This window comes from Pseudophryne corroboree, chromosome 5 (genome assembly GCF_028390025.1).
Source record: "Pseudophryne corroboree isolate aPseCor3 chromosome 5, aPseCor3.hap2, whole genome shotgun sequence".
Lineage (NCBI taxonomy): Eukaryota > Metazoa > Chordata > Amphibia > Anura > Myobatrachidae > Pseudophryne > Pseudophryne corroboree.
Window position 1 is genome coordinate 232,630,413 of NC_086448.1, and position 23,993 is coordinate 232,654,405.

General features: G+C 48.6%; 1 protein-coding gene across 5 annotated transcripts in view; it reads left to right on the forward strand.

Moving 5' to 3' along the window:
- PLCL2 (phospholipase C like 2) overlaps positions 1 to 23,993 on the forward strand; it is a 472,193-nt gene that overhangs the window by 114,307 nt on the left and 333,893 nt on the right. The window contains exon 1 of one of the 5 annotated variants that reach the window (XM_063922177.1): positions 3,829 to 3,849. The exons of the other annotated variants lie outside the window; for them this stretch is intronic. The gene's annotated coding sequence lies outside the window, so the exon portion shown is untranslated. Of the gene's footprint in view, positions 1 to 3,828; positions 3,850 to 23,993 lie in introns of those variants that run through there. 5 annotated transcript variants of the gene reach the window in all.

Consider the following 23,993-nt stretch of genomic DNA (forward strand, 5'->3'; position numbering starts at 1 on the left):
GAATCTATCAAAGGGACCATGATCTATAAACTACGTTAATTGTGGAAATATGTAACGATTGGGTCGCACGCTACGACTACATACTCTTTACCGTAAATACGCATACCGATGCGAGCGGGTGCACGCATCAGCGGGTATGCGCTATCACGGGAAAGCGCACGCATGCGCAGCGCGGACCAGTGTGAGGTGCAAATATGGCAGTGTGCATAGAGATATTTTTCTGACTTTGACAAGCCTAACACTAATCCTCCCCAGTGGTGCCTAACCCTAACTTCCCCATCCTGCAGCCTAACACTAACCCTCCCCAGTGGTGCCTAACCCTAACTTCCCCATCCTGCAGCCTAACACTAACCCTCCCCGGAGGTGCCTAACCCTAACTTCCCCATCCTGCAGCCCAACACTATCCCTCCCCAGTGGTGCCTAACCCTAACTTCCCCATCCTGCAGCCTAACACTAACCCTCCCCGGAGGTGCCTAACCCTAACTTCCCCATCCTGCAGCCCAACACTAACCCTCCCCAGTGGTGCCTAACCCTAACTTCCCCATCCTGCAGCCCAACACTATCCCTCCCCAGTGGTGCCTAACCCTAACTTCCCCATCCTGCAGCCCAACACTATCCCTCCCCAGTGGTGCCTAACCCTAACTTCCCCATCCTGCAGCCCAACACTATCCCTCCCCAGTGGTGCCTAACCCTAACTTCCCCATCCTGCAGCCCAACACTATCCCTCCCCAGTGGTGCCTAACCCTAACTTCCCCATCCTGCAGCCCAACACTATCCCTCCCCAGTGGTGCCTAACCCTAACTTCCCCATCCTGCAGCCTAACACTAACCCTCCCCGGAGGTGCCTAACCCTAACTTCCCCATCCTGCAGCCCAACACTATCCCTCCCCAGTGGTGCCTAACCCTAACTTCCCCATCCTGCAGCCTAACACTAACCCTCCCCAGTGGTGCCTAACCCTAACTTCCCCATCCTGCAGCCCAACACTAACCCTCCCCAGTGGTGCCTAACCCTAACTTCCCCATCCTGCAGCCCAACACTATCCCTCCCCAGTGGTGCCTAACCCTAACTTCCCCATCCTGCAGCCCAACACTATCCCTCCCCAGTGGTGCCTAACCCTAACTTCCCCATCCTGCAGCCCAACACTATCCCTCCCCAGTGGTGCCTAACCCTAACTTCCCCATCCTGCAGCCCAACACTATCCCTCCCCAGTGGTGCCTAACCCTAACTTCCCCATCCTGCAGCCCAACACTATCCCTCCCCAGTGGTGCCTAACCCTAACTTCCCCATCCTGCAGCCCAACACTATCCCTCCCCAGTGGTGCCTAACCCTAACTTCCCCATCCTGCAGCCCAACACTATCCCTCCCCAGTGGTGCCTAACCCTAACTTCCCCATCCTGCAGCCCAACACTAACCCTCCCCAGTGGTGCCTAACCCTAACTTCCCCATCCTGCAGCCCAACACTAACCCTCCCCAGTGGTGCCTTACCCTAACTTCCCCATCCTGCAGCCCAACACTATCCCTCCCCAGTGGTGCCTTACCCTAACTTCCCCATCCTGCAGCCCAACACTAACCCTCCCCAGTGGTGCCTTACCCTAACTTCCCCATCCTGCAGCCTAACACTAATCCTCCCCAGTGGTGCCTAATCCTAATTCTCACTCCGCAGCCTAAACCTAATCCTCCCCAGTGGTGCCTAATCCTAATTCTCACCCCGCAGCCTAAACCTAATCCCCCACCCACACCCTGCTGCTTACCAGTGCAGTGTCCCAGCAGTCCTCGTCTGGGATTCCAGCTGTCGGGATCTCGGTGCCGGCATTTCAGTTAATGTCGGGATACCGGCGCTGACATTCCCATCAGTGTCGGGTTTGCGGCGTCTGTATCCTGACTGCCAGGATCCCGACCATTGGGATGTTGAATGCATCCTCCACGTATTACCAGTTAGCCAGTGATCATATTGTCCCAATGTTCACAGCACCGCCGGGTATTTCAGGATATGAGTGTGTTAAACAGTAAAGAGCACAGAGTAAGGTATCAAGTCCATGTCATGATGATGTAGAAAGATTGTGGGGTCAAATGCATCTCTATTTAAAATTAGTCACATTCCAATTAAATGCCGACTCTTGTAAAAAATAATAACGTAAGCCCGTGGCCTCTGGGAGCCAGTTTAGTTACATTTTTCTCATGTTCACTTTGCAGTTTCCAGAATCTTATCTCAGTCCTACCCTTGTTATATGAAAACTTGAGCTGGCATTTCTTGTGACCTTGGCTAGTACGCCTTGCAGACCCAGGTGAGGAGTATTGTTACTGTCATCGCTTGCTAATATTCTTCCGTCGTACTAAATAAGAGAGAAGAAACAAGGATGGATATGTATGGTAAAATGTTAGAAATCGCCAGTATACTTCTCACGGGTTGCCATATTGTTTACAAGCCTGCGTTTAGAATTGTTTCCCATTCTGTTTTTGTTTTTGGTTGGTTGGAGCGGCGATTGTTTTATTTTTTTATTTTCCGGAGGTTTTCACTGGTTATAACTTATTATGAGCAGTATTGTGCATGCTTCAGATCTAGCTTGACCTTGTTCAGTGACAAAGTGCCTTTTCTCTGCTTAGATCCCTATGGAGAAGTTCACAAAGCAATCACGGTGAAAGTACAATAGCCCTCATTCCGAGTTGATCGCTCGCTAGCTGCTTTTAGCAGCAGTGCAAACGCTAAGCCGCCACCCTCTAGGAGTGTATCTTAGCTTAGCAGAAGTGCGAACAAAAGGATCGCAGAACAGTGCAGAAATTTTTTCAAGCAGTTTCAGAGTAGCTGCAGACCTACTCCTACCTTGCGATCACTTCAGTCTATTTAGTTCCTGTTTTGACGTCACAAACACGCCCTGCGTTCGCCCAGCCACTCCCCCGTTTCCCCAGGCACGCCTGCGTTTGTATCTGACACGCCTGCGTATTTCAGCACACTCCCGGAAAACGGTCAGTTCCCTCCCAGAAACGCCCCATTCCTGTCAATCACTCATCGATCAGCAGTGCGACTGAAAAGCGTCGCTAGACCTTGTGTGAAACTGCATCGGCTTTTGTGAAAGTACTTCACGCGTGCGCAGTGCGCACCATACGCATGCGCAGAAGTGCCAATTTTTTGACTGATCGCTGCGCTGCGAACAACGGCAGCTAGCGATAAACTCGGAATGACCCCCAAAGTCTGCAAAGTGCAGTTTTGGTTAAATACACCAAACTCTAGAACCAGGCTTTCAGTGATCTTCATCTGTAGCAACAGTAGGTGGTCACTGGTACTTGGTTGCCCCTAAGTCCTAGCCACGTACTTTACAGATATGTCCTACTGTGACGTCAGTGACACCCAGCAGCCCCTTACAGAGCGCCAGGTCCTGGGCGTCTCTGCTGCACCAGCTTCTTATTCGCACAAATGTGCATCTTATTCGCACAGATAAAAACTACTTTGCTAGGTTGCACTTATGAATTTGATGTGCAACATTTGTTCATCTGAGTGCGAATGAGTCTGAATCTGTTTAATGAAGTGTTACGGTGCAGTGGCTGTAATTTGTTTTGTATGCCAAGTCCCGTTGTGACAAGCGGCAATTTCTGTGGTCGCCATGAAAACTGCAAAAAAAGATAAAAAAAGATCTACATAGTAAATTTTCGCAAACTCTATTTGACCTTGTATTACAACATAATGTATTACAACATAACAGAAAAACGTTTGTTCTACTTTTAACTAATTTTGTATTGTTTCATTTGTATCCAAAATATTGACTCTGTCAGGAGCTTTCCTGTGCAGCCTCTCCAGGCGTTCTTTCTTGCCGGAGTCCATGGCATAGAGATACACAGAATTGGAGCATTGAGGTAACTTAGGGATAAGTCCTCTGTTTTACCTTCTCTCCCTTTTGCCTTTTGTTTTGTGTTTTCTTTTTTTGTGACTGGAAATGATTCCCGTGCCCTGGAGTTCATAAGGGGAAGTAATTTAATATCACAGGTTCTGGCTTCAATTTATTCTGTCCTTCATTCTCACTGTGGAAAACAAAATATGGGCAGGGATGCAAGGCTTGGTTATGGCTATTGTTTTATTGTTATTGGTACAATTTATAGCAGCTGCACTGTTAGTAGGATGCCAGAGCTGTGGTCTCTGTCCTCTGAAGACCTGGATTCCACTGTACTGGCCCTTATTTTATGTTTGTCGCCATGTTGCTATAAATAAAGGAAGTTTGTGTTGAAAGATTTATTAATATTACTGTGTCATGTGACCACTGTGTTCACACCATGCGCAGTAATTGCTGTTTGGAGTACTAATATACAGTAACCCAGGTCCCAGTTATTAGCAGTTTGTTGCACATTTCACAGGAACCTCCTGATATCAGAAAAGCTAAATTCCCATTAATAAACTCTAGGGCAGGCTTTTTCAACCAGTGTGCCGCGACCAGTTGCAAGGTGTGTCGCGGAGCCAGAGCAGCTTCCTGCACCTTCAGAATGAACTGTTGGCCCGGGCTCTTCTTAGAGGATCAGCCGTGCTCCGGCCATGACCTATGCCTTGATGACGCGGCGGTGGGATATTATAGGTCACGGTGGCTGCGTCTCACCACCCAGCCAGCCTGCCTGTATACATATCTTCCAGTTCCCGCCTGCATCCACTGCTTTCCTTGCCCACCCACATCCACACCTGCCCGACTGCCCACTGCTTAGTATTCACAGCGCTCCACTATGAACAACCCCCGCCACTGAGGGACAGGGAGGAGGACAGCTGACCGGTAGGGGCTAATATTTGTTATGTTATTTCTCCTGTGTGGAGCAGTAGGATTTATGGATTTATGGGGGAAACAATGTGAGTTCATGTGGGGAGCAACATGATTCATGTGGGGAGCAATGTGATTGGCCTACACGAAAAAAAAACAATGTATGTGTGATTATTTGTATTTTTTTTCTGTGAGGGCCAATGTTTTTTTTTTTTTTTTTTTTTTTTTCTGTGGGGAACTGATGGTGTGCCTTGGCAGTTTTAAAATAGTGTTCGGTGTGCCGCGAGTAAAAAAAAGGTTGAAAATCACTGCTCTAGGGGGTATTTTTACTAAAATGCAGGTTTTTAGAATTGGAGATGTTGCCCATAGCAACCAATCAGATCCTAGCTATTATCTTCTAGAAGGTGCTAGATAAATGTTAGGTAGAATCTGGTTGTTATGGGCAATAACTCCATTTCTAAAAACCTGCACTTTAAAAAAATATACCCCTAGGGCTGATTAAAATTATACCCCTTTCTCATACGTCCTAGAGGATGCTGGGGACGACATCAAGACCATGGGGTATAGACGGGATCCGCAGGAGACATGGGCACTCTAAAGACTTCATTGGGTGTGAACTGGCTCCTCCCTCTATGCCCCTCCTCCAGACCTCAGTTTTAGAAATGTGCCCAGGTCGACTGGATGCACTCTGAGGAGCTCTACTGAGTTTCTCTGAAAAGACTTATGTTAGGTTTTTTATTTTCAGGGAGATCTGCTGGCATCAGACTCCCTGCTTCTTGGGACTGAGGGGGCAGGAGCAGAACCAACTTCCTCAGAGTTTCATGGCTCTGCTTCTGGCTGACAGGACACCATTAGCTCCTAAAGGGAACTGAATGCTAGCCGTGCCTAGATGCTCACTCTCACAGCACGCCGTCACCCCCCTCACAGAGCCAGAAGTCAGAAGACAGGTGAGTATAAGAAGAATGATCTTCTATCAAGTAAGTGACGGCTGAGGTGCGGTGCTGCTGGCGGGAGCGCAGCGCGCCATTGCTGCCCACAAACACAGGCACTACAGGGTGCACGGCGCGGGGAGGGGGGGCGCCCTGGGCAGCAAGAAAAATACCTCAAAACTGGCAAAAAGGGGGCATAAGTAGCCGCTGCACAGGCCTACCCCCGCCAGTATAAATATTACAGTGTTTATATGAGTGTAAGGACGCGCCATTGCGGGGGCGGAGCTTCTTCCGCAGCCAGCCAGCACACTACTCAGCGCCATTTTCTCTCCTCAGGCTGCAGAGAACACGCTGGTCCTCTCCTCCACTTCTGACAAGTACAGGGTGCTATTAAGGGGGAGCACAATGCGATTGTGGTGCATTTAATAGTGTGAATTACTGTTTAAAGGTGCTATTTGGCTGTGGACATTCTGTGTTCACAGGGAATACTGGCGCTGGGGTTGTGAACTGGCTGCTCCTATCCTGTGTCCCTCTGACATATTTTACTGTGGGTCTGTCCCCAAAATAAGTCCCAGTGTGTCTGTTGGTGTGCTGTACACGTGTGAGGCATGTCTGAGGCAGAGTGTTCCTCCCCGGAGGAAGCCATTTTAGGGACACAGAGTTGTAATATGGTGGCACTACCGGCACACCAAGAGCCTGCGTGGGTGAAAGAGATACGTGACAGTATGCATCTGATTAATCGTAGATTAGATAAGTCTGAATCTAAGGCTGCATGCTGGAGAAAATCTGTGGAAGATGTGATTTTTCAGGATGCTGTTATTCCTCATGCGGGCGGCCCCTCTGGGTCACATAAGATACCATTTGCAAATGTTGTAAACACTGATACCGACACGGATTCTGACTTGTGTCGACGATAGTGAATCCAGAGAGATAGATAGATCATAACTTGGCAAAAAATATACAATATATGATTGTGGCTATAAGGGACGTGTTGGAGGTTACAGAAACCACTCCTGTACCTCAGGAGAAGGCGTATTTATGTAAGGAAAAGAAGTCCAAAGTCGCGTTGCCGCCTTCACACGAACTAAATGCTCTATTTGAAGGGATGTGGGTGAATCCTGATAAAAGATTTCGTATTCCCAAAAGGATTCGCATAGCTTACCCTTTCCCGGCTGAGGACAGGAAAAAGTGGTAGTCACCCCCTGTGTTAGACAGTGCACTTTCCAGGTTGACAAAGAAGGTAATTCTCCCTGCTCCTGGCACGGCTTCTCTTAAAGAGCCGGCAGACCGCAAAATGGAAACGACATTGAAATCCATTTATGTTACCAATGGTACACTGATTAGGCCCACTATTGCCTGCGCATGGGTGAGTCGCGCTATTGAAAAATGGTCAGAAAGCATGTCATCAGAAATTGACACGACTGATAAAGATGAGATACTCCTTAAGTTAGGGAATATCAAGGACGCTGCCGCCTACATGCTGGAAGCAATGAAGGATATTGGACTCTTGAGTTCACAGTCCGCTACCATGGCAGTATCGGCTAGGCGGGCGTTGTGGATTCGCCAGTGGAAAGCGGATGCAGATTCCAAAAGAAACATGGAGGCTCTCCCATATAAAGGTGAGGCCTTATTTGGCGATGGCCTGGATGCGTTAGTCTCGGCGGCTACCGCAGGTAAGTTGACATTTTTGCCCGCTGCGTCTGCATCGGCAAAAAAGACCTATCACCCGCAAATGCAGTCCTTTCGGCCCAATAAATACAAAAAGACGAGCGGTTCCCCCTTCTTTGCAGGTAGGGGAAGGGGAAAGAAGCCCATAGCGGCTCCAGGTTCCCAAGAGCAGAAGTCTTCCCCCACTTCTGCCAAATCCCCAGCATGACGCTGGAGCCCCCTTGCAGGAGGCCGCTCGGGTGGGCGCACGTCTCAGACTCTTCAGCCAGGATTGGATTCTGTCTGGCCTGGATCCCTGGGTGTTGCAAATAGTATCCCAGGTGTACAAGCTGGAGTTTCAAGACATTCCCCCATGCCGATTTTTCAAATCGACCTTGCCAGTTTCTCCGCCAGAAAGAGTAGCAGTAACAGCGGCAATCCAAAAATTATGTCAAGACCAGGTCATAGTCCTGGTACCGTTGTCACAACAAGGGAGGGGTGTTTATTCAAGCCTCTTTGCGTTTCCGAAGCCGGACGGCTCGGTCAGACCGATCCTAAATCTAAAGGATCTGAATTGTTACCTAAAAAGGTTCAAGTTCAAGATGGAATCACTTCGGGCAGTGATTGCCAGTCTGGAGGAGGGGGACTACTTGGTGTCGGTGGACATAAAGGATGCTTACCTGCATGTTCCCATTTATCCTACTCACCAGGCTTATCTGAGATTCGCGGTTCAGGATTTCCATTACCAATTCCAGATGTTACTGTTCGGTCTCTCCACGGCGCCGAGGGTATTCACCAAGGTGATGGCGGAGATGATGGTTCTCCTTCATCAGAAAGGAGTCAATATGATTCTTTATCTGGACGACCTCCTGATAAAGGCGAGATCCAGGGAGCAGTTGTTACAAAACATATCACTCTCTCTGTCAATACTCCAACAACACTGGTGGATCATAAATTACCCAAAGTCACAGTTGGAACCGACGACAAGGTTGTCTTTCCTCGGGATGATTCTGGACACAGAATTTCAGAGAGTATTTCTTCCGTTGGAAAAGGCTCTGGAAATCCAGAAAATGATAAAACAGATATTGAAACCATCAAGTGTGTCGATCCATCAGTGCATTCGGTTGTTGGGGAAGATATGGCGGCCTACGAGGCCATACAGTTTGGCAGGTTTCATGCCAGAATATTCCAGTGGGACCTGTTGGACAAGTGGTCGGTGTCACACCTACACATGCACAGAAAGATAATCCTGTTATCAAAAAACAGGATTTCGCTCCTGTGGTGGTTGCACAGCTCTCACCTGCTATAGGGACGCAGGTTCGGGATTCAGGACTGGGTCCTGGTAACCACGGATGCAAGTCTCCGAGGCTGGGGAGCAGTCTCTCAGGGAGAAAACATCCGGGGACGTTGGTCACAACAGGAAGCCTGCCTTCACATAAACGTTCTGGAGCTAAGAGCCATTTACAACGGCCTTCAACAAGCGGTACATCTTCTTGAAGACCGTCCCGTGCAGATCCAGGCGGACAATGTAACAGCAGTCGCATACATAAACAGGCAGGGCGGAACGAAAAGCAGAGCGGCAATGGCAGAGGCGACAAAAATCCTCCGCTGGGCAGAAAAACATCTACAAGCTCTGTCGGCAATATTCATTCCGGGAGTAGACAACTGGGAAGCAGACTTCCTTAGCAGACACGATCTCCATCCAGGAGAGTGGGGCCTCCACCAAGAAGTCTTCGCAGAGGTCTTTGGGGAGTTCCTCAAATAGACTTGATGGCGTCTTGTCTAAACAAGAAGCTTCAGAGATACTGTTCCAGGTCGAGAGACCCTCAAGCAGTAGCAGTGGATGCACTGGTGACCCAGGGGGTGTTTCCGTCAGTGTATATTTTCCCTCCATTCCGCTGATTCCCAAAAGTACTCAGGATCATAAGAAAAACAAGGGTTCGAGCAATCTTCATTGCCCCAGACTGGCCAAGGAGGGCTTGGTACCCAGATCTTCAGCAGTTGCTCATAGAAGATCCTCTGCCTCTTCCTCCTCGAGAGGACCTGCTGCAGCAGGGGCCGTGCGCGTACCAAGACTTACCGCAGCTACGTTTGATGGCATGGCTGTTGAGCGCCGTATCCTAGCCAGGAAGGGTATTCCCGAGGAGGTCATCCCCACCCTTATTCAGGCCAGAAAGGGAGTAACGTCGAAACATTACCACCGTATTTGGAGAAAATATGTGTCTTGGTGTGAATCCAAGAAGGCTCCTACGGAAGAGTTTGAGTTGGGACGTTTTCTCCATTTTTTGCAGGATGGTGTGGAGGCGGGCCTCCGATTGGGATCAATCAAGGTCCAGATTTCGGCCTTATCAGTGTTCTTCCAGAAACAATTGGCCTCTCTTCCATAGGTTCAGACCTTTGTGAAAGGGGTTCTGCACATCCAGCCTCCACTCGTGCCTCCAGTGGCACCATGGGACCTTAATGTGGTATTGCAGTTCCTTCAATCGGATTGGTTTGAGCCTCTAAAAAAGATAGAGTTGAAGTTTCTCACTTGGAAAGTGGTGATGCTTTTGGCTTTGGCATCCGCAAGGCGGGTGTCTGAATTGGGGGCCTTCTCTCACAAGAGCCCTTACCTGATCTTCCATGAAGATAGGGCAGAGTTGAGGACTCGTCAGCATTTTCTTCCGAAGGTGGTTACATCTTTCCACATAAACCAAGCTATTGTAGTGCCAGTAGTTACTGACACATTCACTGATTCAAAATCTCTAGATGTGGTTAGAGCTTTGAAAATCTATGTCGCTAGAATGGCTCATATACGGAAAACAGAGGCTCTGTTTGTCCTGTATGCTCACAACAAGATTGGCTGTCCTGCTTCCAAGCAGACTATTGCACGTTGGATTAGAAATACGATTCAGCAAGCTCATACTACGGCTGGTTTGCCGTTACCGACGTCGGTAAAGGCCCACTCCACTAGGAAGGTGGGCTCAGCCTGGGCAGCTGCCCGGGGGGTCTCGGCATTACAACTTTGCAGAGCAGCTACTTGGTCAGGGTCAAACACATTTGCTAAGTTCTACAAGTTTGACACCTTGGCCGATGAGGACCTCAAGTTTGGTCAATCGGTGCTGCAGGGTCATCCGCACTCTCCCGCCCGTACTGGAGCTTTGGTATAGACCCCATGGTCTTGATGTCGTCCCCAGCATCCTCTAGGACGTATGAGAAAATAGGATTTTGATAACCTACCGGTAAATCCTTTTCTCCTAGTCCGTAGAGGATGCTGGGCGCCCGTCCCAGTGCGTACTTTACCTGCAGTTTAGTTATTAGAGATACACAAGTTGTGTTTTCTTGGTTTCAGCATGTTGCTGCAATTGGTTCTTGCATGTTGGCGTGTGTTATGTTGAATGTCATGTGTGCGGCATGGTTGAGGGTGTCAGTTGGTAGATATCTCACCACTAGTTAAGTAATTCCTTTCCTCGAAATGTCAGTCTCCCTGGGCATAGTTCCTACAACTGAGGTCTGGAGGAGCCAGTTCACACCCAATGAAAAGTCTTTAGAGTGCCCATGTCTCCTGCGGATCCCCGTCTATACCCTATGGTCTTGATGGCGTCCCCAGCGTTCTCTACGGACTAGGAGAAAAGGATTTACCGGTAGGTTATCAAAATCCTATTTTCACACCGCCAATTCAGGATCCCACCTGGGAATTGGAAACAGGTCCTTCCCGGGTGGGATCCGGCAATATGCTGGGCGGGTTACCATAGTGGCGGGGAACGGAGCCGGCAGCCGGAGCGGAGGCGGCGCTGGTAGATGAGATCATCTCCGCACCACCTCTCCCTGTTGTAGTGAATGGGTCCCAGGTCGCATTGACTCGGGAGCCTGTTTACGCTGCCATTGACCCGGTATTCAACCCGGGAATAACACTGCTTTATTCCCGGGTTGAATTGCTGGGTCAGGCGACCTGGGATTTCAGCTATGGCGCTTTCACACCGCACACTGACCCGTGTCGACCCGGCAATATGCCGGGTCGATACCGGGTTATTTGTGCGGTGTCAAAGGGGTATTATTGATTTTCCATCTGAACCTTACACACCACTGTTTTGCAGTTTATCTGGGCATGCTCGCCCCCTATAGAAGAGCAAACAACAATGGGGGTAATTCAGACCTGATCGCTCGGTAGCGGTTTTTGCAGCTCTGAGATCAAGTCTAAACTGCGCATGCATATGCACCGCAATGCGCAGGCACGTTGCACAGGTACAAAGCGGATCGCCGCTCAGCGATGGGTTTGTGCGAAGAATCCATTCACACGGGCGATCGCAAGGAGATTGACAGGAAGAAGTTTGTGGGTGGCAACTGACCGTTTTCTGGGAGTGGTTGGAAAAGCGCAGGCGTGTCCAAGCGTTTGCAGTGAGGGTTCCTGACGTCAGTTCTGGTCCTGGACAGGCTGAAGTGATCGCAGCGGCTGAGTAAGTCCTGGGCTACTCAGAGACTGCACAAGATCTGTTTGTACAGCTCTGCTGCACACTCCCCTATGGGCGGCGACTATCTGTTCACAGCAGTGCTAAAAACGCTAGGGAGCGATCAGGTCTGAATTACCCCCTAATGGGCAATGTTTTCCTTTCTTAATTACTCAAAGTGGGAAGCTAACCTGCCACTCCATCCCACAAACTCTCAAAGGTCATATGACATCACGTGTGGCTGCATCCTTATATGGGGGGTATGCAATTAGAGGTGAAGAAACATTCTGTTTTCTCATACGTCCTAGAGGATGCTGGGGACACTTCAAGAACCATGGGGTATAGAGAGGATCCGCAGGAGACATGGACACTTAAAGACTTTCAAATGGTGTGACCTGGCTCCTCCCTCTATGCCCCTCCTCCAGACTCCAGATTAGATGTGTGCCCAGGCAGACTGGATGCACACTGAGGAGCTCTACTGAGTTTCTCGGAAAAGACTTACCTATGTTAGGTTTGTTATTTTCAGGGAGAACTGCTGGCGACAGTCTCCCTGCATCGTGGGACTTAGGGGAGAGAAGTCAGACCTACTTCTGATGAGTTGAAAGGCCCTGCTTCTTGGCTACAGGACACCATTAGCTCCTGAGGGTTTGGAACACTTGGTGTTCACTCCCAGAGTCCGCCATCACCCCCCTTGCAGAGCCAGAAGTCATGAGTAGAAGAAGATCAGAATACTTCAGTGACGGCTTTTGAGGTACCGCACAGTGGCCGCGCTGCACGCCATGCTCCCACACACAGTGGCACTGTATTTTGCCCAGTTACTACTCCCGGATATCGACACAAATATTGTTCTTCTGTCGACCGAAATGTTTTCTGATTAGATCCACAAAATAATATACAGCATTCAGTGCATGTTTCATACACATTAAGAACGTATTAACGTCACTAGGGACCCTGCTGTCTCTGACAAAAAGTTATATATATATAAGATATATATATATATGTGTGTGTGTGTGTGTATATGGATATATGTATATGTGTGTTTGGGTTTGGAGAGATATATATTTCTCTAACGTCCTAGTGGATGCTGGGGACTCCGTAAGGACCATGGGGAATAGACGGGCTCCGCAGGAGACTGGGCACTCTAAAGAAAGATTCAGTACTATCTGGTGTGCACTGGCTCCTCCCTCTATGCCCCTCCTCCAGACCTCAGTTAGAATCTGTGCCCGGCCAGAGCTGGGTGCTCCTAGTGGGCTCTCCTGAGCTTGCTAGAAAAGAAAGTATTTTGTCAGGTTTTTTATTTTCAGAGAGCTTCTGCTGGCAACAGACTCTCTGCTACGAGGGACTGAGGGGAGAGAAGCAAACCCACTCACGGCAGCTAGGTAGCGCTTCTTAGGCTACTGGACACCATTAGCTCCAGAGGGATCGAACACAGGTACCTAACCTTGATCGTCCGTTCCCGGAGCCGCGCCGCCGTCCCCCTCGCAGAGCCAGAAGTACAGAAGCAGCAGAAGCATGAAGACATCGAAATCGGCGGCTGAAGACTCCTGTCTTCACTTAAGGTAGCGCACAGCACTGCAGCTGTGTGCCATTGCTCCCACAGCACACCGCACACTCCGGTCACTGTAGGGTGCAGGGCGCAGGGGGGGGGGTGCCCTGGGCAGCAATTAATTACCTTTTTGGCAAAAATAGACATATATACAGTCTGGGACTGTATATATGCCCGAGCCCCCGCCATTTTTTACACATTAAAGCGGGACAGAAGCCCGCCGCTGAGGGGGCGGAGCCTTCTTCCTCAGCACACCAGCGCCATTTTCTCTTCACAGCTCCGCTGGAAGGACGCTCCCTAGGCTCTCCCCTGCAGTATACAGGTGCAATAAAGGGTAAAAAAGAGAGGGAGGGCACATAAATTTAGGCGCAGATATATATTTAACAGCAGCTACGGGGTAAACACTAAGGTACAGTGTAATCCCTGGGTTATATAGCGCTGGGGTGTGTGCTGGCATACTCTCTCTCTGTCTCCCCAAAAGCCTTTGTGGGGTCCTGTCCTCAGTCAGAGCATTCCCTGTGTGTGTGCTGTGTGTCGGTACGCCTGTGTCGACATGTTTGATGAGGAAGGATACGTGGAGGCAGAACAAGTGCAGCTGAGTGTGGTGTCGCCGCCGACGGTGCCGACACCTGATTGGATGGATATGTGGAAGGTGTTAAATGATAATGTAAACTCCTTGCATAACAGATTGGATAAAACTGTAACCTTGGGACAGTCAGGGTCTCAACCCGTGCCTGATCCTACAGCGCAGAGGCCGTCAGGGTCTCAAAAGCGCACACTATCCCAGATAGTTGACACAGATGTCGACACGGAATCTGACTCCAGTGTCGATGACGATGAGGCAAAGTTGCAGCCTAAAATGACTAAAGCCATCCGCTACATGATTGTAGCAATGAAGGATGTATTACACATTTCTGAGGAAAATCCTGTCCCTGACAAGAGGATTTATATGTATGGGGAGAAAAAGCATGAAGTGACTTTTCCCCCTTCACATGAATTAAATGAATTATGTGAAAAAGCGTGGGATTCCCCTGACAGGAAGGTGATAATTTCCAAGAGATTACTTATGGTGTATCCTTTCCCGCCAACGGACAGGTTACGCTGGGAATCCTCCCCTAGGGTAGACAAGGCGTTGACACTCTTGTCTAAGAAGGTGGCCCTGCCGTCTCAGGATACGGCCGCCCTAAAGGATCCTGCGGATAGAAAGCAGGAAGCTATCCTGAAGTCTGTTTATACACATTCTGACACACTGCTGAGGCCAGCAATTGCTTCGGCCTGGATGTGTAGTGCGGTAGCTGCATGGACGGATACTCTGTCTGAGGAGATAGATACCCTGGACAGGGACACTGTTCTACTGACCCTGGCACATATCAAGGACGCGGTCCTATATATGCGGGATGCCCAGAGGGACATTTGCCTGCTGGGCTCTAGAGTAAACGCAATGTCCATTTCTGCCAGAAGGGTCTTATGGACTCGGCAATGGACAGGGGATACCGACTCTAAAAAACACATGGAGGTTTTACCTTATAAGGGTGAGGAATTGTTTGGGGACGGTCTCTCGGACCTAGTTTCCACAGCTACGGCTGGGAAGTCAAATTTCTTGCCTCCACAGCCTAAGAAAGCACCGTATTACCAAATGCAGTCCTTTCGTTCTCAGAAGAGCAAGAAGGTCGGAGGTGCGTCCTTTCTTGCCAGAGGCAGGGGAAGAGGAAAAAAGGTGCCCCATGCAGCTAGTTCCCAGGAACAAAAGTCTTCCCCAGCTTCCACTAAATCCACTGCATGACGCTGGGGCTCCACAGGCGGAGCCAGGAGCCGTGGGGGCGCGTCTCCGACATTTCAGCCACCAGTGGGTTCGCTCACAGGTGGATCCTTGGGCTATACAAATTGTGCCTCAGGGATACAAGCTGGAATTCGAGGTGACGCCCCCTCACCGTTACCTAAAATCGGCCTTACCAACTTCCCCCTGGAAAGGGAGATGGTGTTAACGGCAATTCACAAACTTTTTCTCCAGCAGGTGGTGGTAGAGGTTCCCCCCCTTCAACGGGGAAGGGGCTACTATTCCACTATGTTTGTGGTACCGAAACCGGACGGTTCGGTCAGACCCATTTTAAATTTAAAATCCCTGAACATTTATCTGAAGAAATTCAAGTTCAAAATGGAATCGCTCAGAGCGGTCATTGCAAGCCTGGAAGAGGGGGATTTTATGGTGTCTCTGGACATCAAGGATGCTTCCTTGCATGTCCCCATTTATCCGCCTCATCAGGAGTACCTCAGGTTTGTGGTACGGGACTGTCATTACCAATTCCAGACGTTGCCGTTTGGCCTGTCCACGGCACCGAGAGTTTTTACCAAGGTGATGGCGGAAATGATGGTGCTCCTTCGGAAGCAAGGGGTTACAATTATCCCATACTTGGACGATCTCATAAAGGCGAGGACCAGGGAGCAGTTGCTGATCAGCGTAGCACACTCTCAGGAAGTGTTGCGTCAGCACGGCTGGATTCTGAACATTCCAAAGTCGCAGCTGATTCCTGCGACGCGTCTGCCCTTCCTGGGCATGATTCTGGACACAGACCAGAAGAAGGTGTTTCTCCCGGAGGAGAAGGCTCAGGAGCTCGTGACTCTGGTCAGAGACCTCCTAAATCCAAAACAGGTGTTGGTGCATCACTGCACACGAGTCCTGGGAAAGATGGTGGCGTCATACGAAGCCATTCCCTTCGGCAGGTTCCATGCGAGGATCTTTCAGTGGGATCTGCTGGACAAGTGGTCCGGATCGCATCTTCAGATGCATCGGATGATCACCCTGTCCCCCAGGGCCAGGGTGTCTCTTCTGTGGTAGCTACAAGGGGCTCACCTCCTCGAGGGCCGCAGATCCGGCATACAGGACTGGGTCCTGGTGACCACGGATGCAAGCCTCCGAGGGTGGGGCGCAGTCACTCAAGGAAGAGACTTCCAAGGGCTGTGGTCAAGTCAGGAGACTTGTCTGCACATAAATATCCTGGAGATACGGGCCATATACAACGCCCTGAGTCAAGCGGAGCCTCTGCTTCGAGACCAACCAGTGCTGATTCAGTCAGACAACATCACGGCAGTCGCTCATATAAACCGCCAGGGCGGCACAAGAAGCAGGGTGGCAATGGCGGAAGCCACCAGGATTCTTCGTTGGGCGGAGAATCACGTGCAAGCACTGTCAGCAGTGTTCATTCCGGGAGTGGACAACTGGGAAGCAGACTTCCTCAGCAGACACGACCTCCACCCGGGAGAGTGGGGACTTCATCAAGAAGTCTTCACGCAGATTGTAAATCGATGGGAACTGCCACAGGTGGACATGATGGCGTCCCGCCTCAACAAAAAATTAAAGAGGTATTGCGCCAGGTCAAGAGACCCTCAGGCGATAGCTGTGGACTCACTGGTGACACCGTGGGTATTCCAGTCGGTCTATGTGTTTCCTCCTCTTCCTCTAATACTCAGGGTACTGAGAATCGTAAGAAAAAGAGAAGTGAGAACAATACTCATTGTTCCGGATTGGCCAAGAAGGACTTGGTACCCGGAACTGCAAGAAATGCTCACAGAGGACCCATGGCCTCTGCCTCTCAGACAGGACCTGTTGCAACAGTGGCCCTGTCTGTTCCAAGACTTACCGCGGCTGCGTTTGACGGCATGGCGGTTGAACGCCGGATCCTAGCAGAAAAGGGCATTCCGGATGCAGTTATTCCTACGCTGATAAAGGCCAGGAAGGACGTGACAGCAAAACATTATCACCGTATATGGCGAAAATATGTTGCTTGGTGTGAGGCCAGGAAGGCCCCTACAGAGGAATTCCAGCTGGGTCGATTCCTGCACTTCCTACAGTCAGGTGTGACTATGGGCCTAAAATTAGGGTCCATAAAGGTCCAGATTTCGGCCCTATCCATTTTCTTTCAAAAAGAACTGGCTTCACTGCCTGAGGTTCAGACGTTTGTTAAGGGAGTGCTGCATATTCTGCCTCCTTTTGGGCCACCAGTGGCACCTTGGGATCTTAACGTGGTCTTGGGTTTCCTGAAATCCCATTGGTTTGAGCCACTTAAGACAGTGGAGCTAAAGTATCTCACGTGGAAAGTGGTCATGCTGTTGGCCTTGGCTTCAGCTAGGCGTGTGTCAGAATTGGCGGCTTTGTCATGTAAAAGCCTCTATCTGGTTTTCCATATGGATAGGGCAGAATTGCGGACTCGTCCGCAGTTTCTGCCAAAGGTGGTGTCATCTTTTCATTTGAACCAACCCATTGTGGTGCCTGCGGCTACTCGTGACTTGGAGGATTCCAAGTTGCTTGATGTAGTCAGGGCTTTGAAGATCTATGTCGACAGGACGGCTGGAGTCCGGAAAACTGACTCGCTGTTTATCCTGTATGCATCCAACAAGCTGGGTGCTCCTGCTTCAAAGCAAACCATTGCTCGCTGGATCTGTAACACGATTCAGCAGGCTCATTCTGCGGCTGGATTGCCGCATCCAAAATCAGTGAAAGCCCATTCCACAAGGAAGGTGGGCTCTTCTTGGGCGGCTGCCCGAGGTGTCTCGGCATTACAGCTTTGCCGAGCTGCTACTTGGTCGGGTTCAAACACATTTGCAAAATTCTACAAGTTTGATACCCTGGCTGAGGAGGACCTGGTGTTTGCCCATTCGGTGCTGCAGAGTCATCCGCACTCTCCCGCTCGTTTGGGAGCTTTGGTATAATCCCCATGGTCATACGGAGTCCCCAGCATCCACTAGGACGTTAGAGAAAATAAGAATTTACTCACCGGTAATTCTATTTCTCGTAGTCCGTAGTGGATGCTGGGCGCCCGTCCCAAGTGCGGACTTTCTGCAATACGTGTATATAGTTATTGCTTAACAAAGGGTTATGGTTATGTAGCATCGGTTGAGTGATGCTCAGTTGTTGTTCATACTGTTAACTGGGTAAGTTTATCACAAGTTGTACAGTGTGATTGGTGTGGCTGGTATGAGTCTTACCCTGGATTCCAAAATCCTTTCCTTGTAATGTCAGCTCTTCCGGGCACAGTTTCCTTAACTGAGGTCTGGAGGAGGGGCATAGAGGGAGGAGCCAGTGCACACCAGATAGTACTGAATCTTTCTTTAGAGTGCCCAGTCTCCTGCGGAGCCCGTCTATTCCCCATGGTCCTTACGGAGTCCCCAGCATCCACTATGGACTACGAGAAATAGAATTACCGGTGAATAAATTCTTATTTTATATATATATATATATATATATATATATATATATAAAAAAATTTAAAACAATGTTTTTTTATTTTATTTTAGAAACAAGCAAGCAATACAAAAAGTGTACTGTGAAATACAGGCATTGCAATATCTGAAAGTAATAAAAAGTATACAGAAACATAGAGCATATAATAGAATAGCCATAGAATAAGCTGCTAATAGATAAACAAAACATACAAAGGGAGAGACCAGAAAAGAGAGGGAGAAAGAAATAAAAAATAAAATAAAAATAAATATATAACATCTTGTTGGCGTAGTGGGTAAAATACACAAAGACATAGGGATGTCAGTTGAGGCCAGGGAGGGGAGAAGAAGGAAAAAGGAACCAGGGGGACCATATTTTGTGAAAGGATGTTACCGTGTTATTTTGTAAACTCGTGATATCTTCCATTGAGGCAACAAACTGGATACGATTCAAAAGGGCAGTGGTTGGAGGCGCCACTGAGGACTTCCAATGTTTGGCTATAAGGGATTTAGCTGCGTTACATACATGAGTTACATGTTTGTCTTGGTGCTTGTCAAGCGAAGGAGTCGGAATAAATATATAAATTTATAATGGATGCTGAGGTTAAGTTCCTCCTTCTCAGGTGCTGAGCGCTCTGTTGAAAAAAGTCGGGGTCAGCCCTGACAAGATGGTTTCAAATCCTCAAGAAATTTCCGAGTGTTTATTCTTTTCCCACCGCGGAAAGGATAAAGTGGGTGTTACCCCCTGTTCTGCAGGGGGCCCTGTCACAAAGGATCGTATGCAGGAAGCTACGTTATATTCAAGTTATGTGTCCACGGGTACTTTAATTATACCTGCTAATGCATGTGCATGGGGGAGTAGTAGTAGTAGTCAGAAATGGTGGGTTACCTTGTCATCCGATATAGATACCCTGGGGAGGGATGGGATACTCCTTAAGTTGGGTCATATCTAGGACACTGCAGCATACTGCCGTGCGGCTACAAGGGATATAGGACTCTTGTGGATTCACCAATGGAATGCTGGTGCTGACTCAGAGAAGATATGGAGTTTTCTTTCCTATGAAGGTAAAGCCTGGTTTGGTGACTGCCTCGTTAGTTTGATCTCGGCAGATGACGCTGGTAAGTCTACCTTCTTGCCATATGTTCTCTCACAACGGATGAGGACGCATTCATTGTGATAGAAACTTTCAAATATATCAAGGGTCTTAACAAAGTTCAGGAGGGAAACATTCTTCAAAGGAAAATAAGTATTAGAACTCGAGGGCATACATTGAGACTGGAGGGGGGGAGGTTCAGGGGAAATTTAAGGAAAAATTACTTCACAGAAAGGGTAGTGGATAAGTGGAATAGCCTCCCATCAGAGGTGGTAGAGGCTAAGACTGTAGGGCAATTTAAACCTGCTTGGGACAGGCATATGAATATCCTTACAAAGAATGAAGGTTAAAAAAGGGTTGAGATTGCCTAAAGGATAAAATAAAAAAGGGGCAGACTAGATGGGCCAAGTGGTTCTTATCTGCCGTCAAATTCTATGTTTCTATGTTTCTATTGTCGGATGCAGTCATTTCGGCATAATAGATACAGACCCCCCTTTTCTTTGCAAGTAGAGGAAGGAGTAAAGGGAAGAGGTCAGCAGTCTCTTCAAGATTACAGGAGCAGACATCATCCTCTGTTCTGTCACATCCACCGCATGACGTTGGGACTCTCTTGCGGGAGCCCACACCTGTGGGACCACGTCTAAAAACTCTTCGGTCAGTCCTGGAACGGACCTGGACCCATGGGTTTTACGAATAGTGTCCCAAGAGTGCATACTGGAGTTTCCAGACGTTTCCCCTCACCAATTTTTCAAATTACCGATTCTCCTCCGGATGGGGAGGTAGTATGCGACACAATACAAAGGTTGTATCAGATCAAGTCATTGACCTGGTTTTCCCCTGGCACAACAGGAAGAAGGTTTTTATTCAAGCCTCTTCGTGGCTCCGAAGCCAGACGGCTCGGTCAGGCCAATCCTAAATCTGAAATCCCTCATTTTCTACTTAAAGAAATTCAAATCCAAGATGGAATCTCTCAGAGCAGTTATCTCCAATCTGGAAAAAGGAGTTTTTTTCATGGTCTCAGTAGACACAAAGAAGGCCTAATTACATTTTCCTCCGCACCAGGGTGATAGTGGTAATGATGGTTCTCCGTCGCTAGTACGGAGTCACAATTATCCCGTACTACGACGATCCCCTGATAACGGCGTGTTCAAGGAACCAATTGGTGCAAAACATTGCACTCTCCCTGTCAGTTCTTCAACAACAGAGTTAGCTCCTGAACTTGCCAGAATCACTGTTGGTCCCAACGACACAGTTGTCTGTTTTGGGAATAATACTAGAAAAAGAGTTTTTGTTTTCTACCAGTGGAAAAGGCTCTGGAGATCCAAAGTCTGGTAAAACAAATTCCGAGTCCAGCAAGAGTGTCATTTCATCAATACATTCGGTTGCTGGAAAAGATGGTGGCAGCCTACGAGACCACTCAATTTGGCAGTTTCCATGCCAGAGTGTTCCAGAGGGACATGTTGGACAAGTGGTCCGGTTCCCACCTACACATACACCGGAGGATAATCCTGTCTTCCAAGACCGGAATCTCACTCCTGTGGTGGCTGCGCAGTTCTCACCTCCTAGATGGGCGCAGGTTCGAGATCCAGGACTGGATCCTGGTGACCACGGATGCGAGCATCCGAGGCTGGGGGGGCGGTCACTCATGGGGAAAACTTCCAAGGAAGTTGGTCAAGTTAGGAAACTTGTAACCACATAACCGGTCTAGAATTAATGGCCGTTTACAACGATTGTCTACAAACGAAAAGCAGAACAGCAATGGCAAAAGCCACAAGTATTTTCCGCTGGACGGAGAAACATACAAGCGCTTTGTCAGCGATGTTCATTCCAGGAGTGGATGACTGAGAAGCAGACCTCCTCAGCAGACGGTCTCCATCCAGGAGTGGGGAGACCTCCTTCAAATAGACTTCGAAGGGGTGACATGTCGTTGGGATTTCCTCGAGTAGGAATGATGGCATCTCGTCTCAACAAGAAGCTTCAGAGTACCAGGTCAAGGGACCCTCAAACAGGAACAGTGAATACACTGGTGACACCGTGGGTGTTTTCAGTCGGTATATGTATTCCCTACGTTTTCTCTCGTTCCAAAAGTTCAGGGTTCATACAAAGAAAATTCGGCTGAGCCTCATGGTCCCAGACTGGCCAAGGAGAGCTTGGTATCCAGAGCTCAGGAATTACTCATAGGAGATCCCTGGCCTTTTCCTTTGTGCGAGGACCTGTTGCGACAGGGGCCATGCGTGTACTAGGACTTACCGCGGCTACGTTTGACGACATGGCGGTTGAACGCCAAATCCTAGTCCGTAAGGGTATTCCCACGGAAGTAGTTTCCACACTTATTCGGACTAGAAAAGGGGTAATGTCTAAACATTACTACCGGTTTTGGAGAAAATAGGTTTCTTGGTGTGAATCCAAGAAGACTCCTACGGCAGAGTTTTCAACTATTAAAATCAGCCTTATCGGTTTTCTTACAGAATCAATTGGACTCCTTGTCAGAAGTTCAGACTGTCGTGAAGGTAGTGTTGCACATCCAACCTCTTTTTTTGCCCCAGTGGCACCAGGGAATCTTAATGGGGTGTTGCAGTTTCTTCAATCACATTGGTTTGAACCTTTACATAAGGCGGAGTGAAATTCCTCACTTGTAAAGTGGTCATCGGGTTGGCCTTGACATACGCAAGGCGAGTGTCTGAGTTAGCGGTCTGGTCTCACAAGAGACCTTATTTGATCTTTCATGACGATAGAGCAGAGTTGGAAACTCGTCAACATTTTCTACCAAAGGTGGTTTCTTCTTTCCACATGTACCAACCTTTTGTGGTGCCGGTAGCTATGGTCGCCTTCGTTGAATCGAAGTCTCTGCATGTGGTCAGAGTTTTGAAAATTTAGGTCGCCGGGACGGCTCCGTTTAGGGGCGGTTGACCGGAGAGTTTCGGAATTGCATCTTTGCTGAGCAGCTATTTAGCAAACAATTGGGATAAGTTTTGCAGTTTTAATACCTTGGCCAAGGTTGACCACATGGTCATTCGGTAATGCAGAGTCATCCGCACTCTCCCGCCCGTTTTAGAGCTTTGGTATAACCCCATGGTTCTTGAAGTGTCTCCAGCATCCTCTAGGACGTATGAGAAAACAGGATTTTAATACCTACCGGTAAATCCTTTTCTCTTAGTCCGTAGAGGATGCTGGTCGTCTGTCCCAGTGCGTACTGTATCTGCAGTTATTGGTTGTGGTTACACACAGGTTGTGTTACGATTTTTGTCAGCATATTGCTGCATATTCTTCATGCCGTTGGCTTGTGTTCTCTTGAATGCCACGTTCTGCGGCATGCTTAAGGTGTGAGCTGGTAAAATGCTCACCGTGATTTAACAATAAATCCTTTCCTCAAAATGTCCGTCTTCCTGGGCACAGTTCCATAAACTGGAGTCTGGAGGAGGGGCATAGAGGGAGGAGCCAGGTCACACCCTTTGAAAGTCTTAAAGTGCCCATGTCTCCTGCGAATCCCGTCTATACCCCATGGTTCTTGAAGTGTCCCCAGCATCCTCTACGGACTAAGAGAAAAGGATTTACCGGTAGGTATTAAAATCCTATTTTTCGCAATTTGTTTTTCCCAATGTTTCATCCATATTTTTTAGCAGGCTATCCAATTTAGTCGCCTGTATAAAAAATAAAATACATTCTCTCCCAGAAACACACAGGTTCAGCGAAACGGGGCTGTTTGGTTTCGCTTGCCTGAGGCAGGTGAAACAAAATCCCTGATAAGCCACGTCTCGAGCTGGCTTATCGGGGCTAATAGGAAAGCCCCCGCAAGACAATTAACCGTGGTAATTAACTGCGGCTAATTGGATATCCTTAATAGACACGCACTAGTAGTCCCTGCTTCCTATTTCTATCCTTCACTCCCGTCTCCATCTGCAGTAGGAGCCGTTGGGGGAACGGGGTCGCGCATTGCTTCCAATGCATGTCAGAGGCATGACAGATGTAGTTAATTATATATAAATATTATATACCTATATATTGTATAGATATGTCCTAATACATTTTTGCTACAGTCACCCCAAAGAGCCCCTCTCGGCACGCCGGGTCTCGTGAAAATCTTCTAGCGCCCGGCATATTTTTTTCTCTTTTCTGCTGAAAATGTGTCTTATTTGCTATACAATACGACTAGGATACACAAGGAGACTGTGCTGATTAATTTGATGTGTGACACGACTGAGACTTTAAATGTGTACACGAAGTGCTACAATGTAGCAAGCGCAGCTTTTTCCAATACAAATTCTGTTCTGCTCCATATACAGATTCAGTCACACACAATATACAATACTGTACAGGTGTCGTATATCAAATTAGTTTGCACAGTTTCCTCATTTGTCGTAGCCGCACTGCATAGTGAATAAGATTCCCGACATTAGTTG